Here is a 4,853-nt window from a genome sequence, read left to right as displayed (position 1 = left end):
TTCTATAGTCCAGACTATAGACTATTCTATAGTCCAGACTATAGACTATTCTATAGTCCAGACTATAGACTATTCTATAGTCCAGACTATAGACTATTCTATAGTCTAACCTATAGACTATTCTATAGTCTAACCTATAGACTATTCTATAGTCTAACCTATAGACTATTCTATAGTCTAAACTATAGACTATTCTATAGTCTAAACTATAGACTGTTCTATAGACCATGTTATAGACTAGTCTATAGGCCAGACTATAGACTATTCTATAGTCCAGACTATAGACTATTCTATAGTTCAGACTATATACTATTCTATAGTCCAGACTATATACTATTTTATAGTCCAGACTGTACATTATTCTATAGTCCAGATTGTAGATTACTCTTTAGTTGAGACTATAGACAATATTACAGTTCAGACTGTGGACTATTCTAAAAAAGTACTTTTTATACTCAGCTCTGTTTAGTACTTTATTTTATTGTTATACTCACACATGTATACATACACTCAACTAACGAATACAACAACGATTGTGGTCGTTTTTTTTTGTCTTCGTTAAAGTTGTTGTTGTTGCTTTTTGCCTTATTCGTTTTGCTTTTAATATTCTTATGGTAGATGTTTTACTGTGTTTGTTAGTATTCCTTGATTCTAGTCAGTGAATGCGTTTTCCTAAGAGCAAAAGATTCATACGCACCGTGTGACTCTTAACAGACGTAGACACCGTTAGCCAGCCAGCCAGCCAAATAGTCCAGTAAAAGAAGTTTGCAAAGGGCGGCACCACAAAAAAACATAAAAAATATAATAAAAGAAATTTTCTAAAATAAATTGAAAGAAAAAATTTTGTTCTAAATAAATTTAAAGATTTGTTAAAGAAAAATTATATTGTGTTAAAAGTGTTTTTAATAGTAAAAAGTTTAAAAAGCTTAAAAGTATTATCCGTTTCCATTGTTTTTGGGAGTTAAAGGAAAAATAATTGTAAATTAAAAGAAAAATTAGAAATTAAAAAAAAAAGAAAAATAAGTTTTTATAAAAAAAGTAATTTAAAATTGTGTATCTGATTAAAATAAGTGAAAAAACCCCCCGACAAAAAAAAACTGCTGCTGTTGAAAAGTGTTTTAAGTTTTTTTCAGCTTTTTTTGGAGAATGATTCATAATTCTGTTTTGGAATTTTTTACTTTATAATTGTGCCTCGTTGTTGTTGTTGTTCTTTTTCACAATTAAAATTTTCTCCTGTGTGTAAAAGTGTGTGTGTGTGTACTTTTTCATGTTATTTTTTGTTGTTGTAGTTGTTACACTGCTCCCCTTTTTTTCATTACTCTACAACAATAAAAATCCCAAAGAAATATAAAATATATCAAGTGTTATAAACAAAAAATATTAAAATACCAAAAAGTAGAAAAAGAAGAACAACTAGAAAATCTCCCTAATCATTACTCTTCCTTTTCCAACAACAACAACAACAACAATAATAAGTGTATTTTTCTTTTTACTTTATCTCTTTTTTTTAAAGGCAAAAGAGAATTTTTTTGTTTGTTTAACATAAACAATTGTTAAAAAAAAAATAATTAAAAAATTACAAAAAAACTCAAGAAAATAAATTAAATAAATTAATTAAATTTCTTTCAAATAATTAAAACAAAGTGAATTCTTAATTATCTAAACATATGTTTAGTTGAGACAAAAACCTTATACTGTTTAAGTCAGAAAGAGAGAGCGAGAATCCTTAAAAATGTGTAAAAGTTTTAGTTAAATTTAATTAAAATTAAAGTGTTTAAAACAAGTGCAAACTGAATTTTGAATAGAATCTCGAATAACTTACATAGAAGTAGTGATGTTGCCATTACTTGTAGAACTTGTTTTCTGAAAGATTATTGTGATTCCAAAGTTTTAAGGGAATCTGTTTTTTCAAACTAGTCGGTAGTACACTAGTTCAATGGAAATCATACTAGTTCCAAAAGAATTTCTTGAAATTATACAGATTTTTAAGAAATTTAAGGGAAATACTAAAGAATCTTAGATCCCGAATAAAATTATTATAAAAAGCGTCGTCTGAATTATTTCAAAATATCACGATTATTTTAAAAGATATTCCAAGAACTCGTTCCGGAATAGTTTTAGGACAGGTGTAGGAATATGTCTTCACTAAAGCTTCTCTAGAACTTGTGCTGAAAGTGAAAAATACTAAACAAATCATTAATTAAAAAACCAATTGTTCCAATCGTAATAATTTGAAAGAAAAGAACTAGTTCCACAACAGCTCTAAGGCTGGTGTATATGTAAAGTTTCTCTAGAACTAGTTCTAAGGATGTAACTGAAGGAACTTGCATATCGTAAAGGAGACAATTTTAAATAACAAAAAAACATTGGCACCCATGACAAACTGAACTAGTTCTCTATATATGTAAAGTTTCTCTACAACTAGTTCTAGGGATGTTACTGAAAGAACGTACATATATCAAGGAAGACAATTTTAAATAACCAAAAAACATTGGCCCCCATGACAAACAGAACTAGTTCTCTATGTATATATGTAAAGTTTCTCTAGAACTAGTTCCAGGTATGTTACTAAAGGAACATACATATATCAAGGGAGACAATTTTAAATAAAAAAACTTTGACTCCCATGACAAACTGAACTAGTTCCCAAGATGAAAAATTCTATCAAATATCTTTGGTTAAAGAACTATAGTTCAAGAACCATTCCATAGAATGAATATCGACACGATAACGCTTCAAAGTAGAACATTCATACACGTTCTTTGGAAATAGCTGGTAGTTCCTGAATAGCACTTACATATATTCTCTAAAGCTTCCTATGAACTAGTTCTCTAGGTGAAAAATTCAAATAAAAATCTTTGATCAAAGAACTATAGTTCAAGAACCATTTGAATGAATGGAATTTCAACACGATAACGCTTTCAAACATTAATACTCGTTCTTTGGAAATAGCTGGTAACAGAACTAGTTCCAGAACAGCACTAAGACAGAAGTACGTACATATAATATCTAAAGCTTTCTATGAACTAGTTCTCTAGGTGATAAATTCGAACAAAAATCTTTGAGTTCAAGAACCATTTCATAGAATAAATTTCGACACGATGACGCTTCCAAGCAGAATATTAACACTCGTTCTTTGGAAATAGCTGGTAACAGAACTAGTTCCAGAACAGCACTAAGAAATGAGTGAAATGAAATTTTAAGCTTCCTTTGAACTAGTTCTCAAGTTGACAAATTAGAACAAAAATTATTGATTAAAAACCTTTAAGTAAAAAACATTGGCCCCATGACAAACACAGCTAGTTCTCAGGTTGACAAATTCGAAACAAATATCATTGATTAAAGAACTATAGTTCAAGAACCATTTCATAGAATGAATTTTAAAACGATAACTCTTTCAAGCAGTACATTGATATTCGGAAATAGCTGGTAACAAAACTAGTTCCAATACAGCACTAAGATAAGAGTACGTATTCTTGTAAGCTTCCTCTGGACTGGTACTCAAGTTGACAAATTTTGAAAAAAAAACTCACTGATTAAAGAACTAGTTCCTAAAAGACTATCAATTAAGATAGATTATAACAAAAATCATTGGTCCTCACAAAACAACTGAAGCTATACCTATAATCATAAATTCCAGAATTAGTTGTGAAACTAATAGTTTACCTGTTGATCATGGATTAAAGAACTAGTTCTCAAGGTGACAAAATCGAACAAAAATCATTGATTAAAGAACTAGTTCTAAAATCATTTTACGAAACTAGCGTGCGCACTATAACGCTTCTAAAGAACGCATAACAAGTCAAACTGGAAAACTGTAAAATATAATCATGAGTTCTAGAATTAATTGTGGAACTGATGAGCATTTTTACTGGGAACAAGTATACCTGTTGATCAGTGATTAAAGAACTAATTCATGAATCATTTCACGGTTCATACTAATACTATAAAGCTTCCAATGAACAAGTATCACTTCAAACTGGAAGATTAAATCATAAGTTCTAGACCTAAATATGGAACTAACTAAATTTTTCCCGATATTTTTAATAAATTGATTAAGGAATATTTAAATTCTGAATAATGAAAAGGAGTTGATATCATTCAATATTGATGTAAGATTGCAGTAGTCAATATGGTCCTGTTCTTTTCCTATACTATTTATTGTATGTAATATTTCTAATCTGCTCTAATAAGTACTATATGTCCCTATTTTTCCTTATTTGTTCATTAATCTAAAAGCAAACTTTGCTTTTCATTTCCTTGATATCAATAAGTAAACACTTAATAATCATATGATGTCAATCAAAAAATTGACGGAATCTATTTGTAGGATAATGCCAAAGATGTAATAACTACGTACATCAAATTGTTTCAGAATATTTCAATTAAAAGTTTGTTTTAGAAACCCGGCAGTTCAAGGAATTTATAAATTTTTAGCATTATAAGTAAAATAACTTGAGAAGAGTGGTCGGTTAGGTTGCAAAAAAGAATGTATATTCTTTCAAGCGAATATTGGTCCTCTGCTTTAGCTATAAATGAAAGAAAATCGTCGTCGTGTGTTCGGAAACTTAATTTTCTAGACATTGGTTAAATAATTTACAATTTTTCAATGACTGCCCTGAGGAATGTAATATCTCCCAAAATATGTGTAAATAATATCGTCGAAATAGATCTAGAACAGAACTACAACTAGAACAGAACTAGAATAGAACTAGAACAGAACTAGAACAGAATAGAACTAGAACAGAATAGAACTAGAACAGAACTAGAACAGAACTAGAACAAAACTAGAACAGAACTAGAACAGAACTAGAACAGAACTAGAACAGAACTAGAACAGAACTAGAACAGAA

General features: G+C 29.2%; 1 protein-coding gene across 3 annotated transcripts in view; it reads right to left on the bottom strand.

Moving 5' to 3' along the window:
• Positions 1–4,853, bottom strand: part of LOC124420560 (G protein alpha o subunit-like) — a 35,535-nt gene that overhangs the window by 1,365 nt on the left and 29,317 nt on the right. The window lies entirely within an intron of this gene.

This window comes from Lucilia cuprina, chromosome 6 (assembly GCF_022045245.1).
Source record: "Lucilia cuprina isolate Lc7/37 chromosome 6, ASM2204524v1, whole genome shotgun sequence".
Classification (NCBI taxonomy): Eukaryota; Metazoa; Arthropoda; class Insecta; order Diptera; family Calliphoridae; genus Lucilia; species Lucilia cuprina.
Note: the sequence above shows the minus strand (reverse complement) of the source record. Positions and strands in the feature narration are given on the sequence as shown.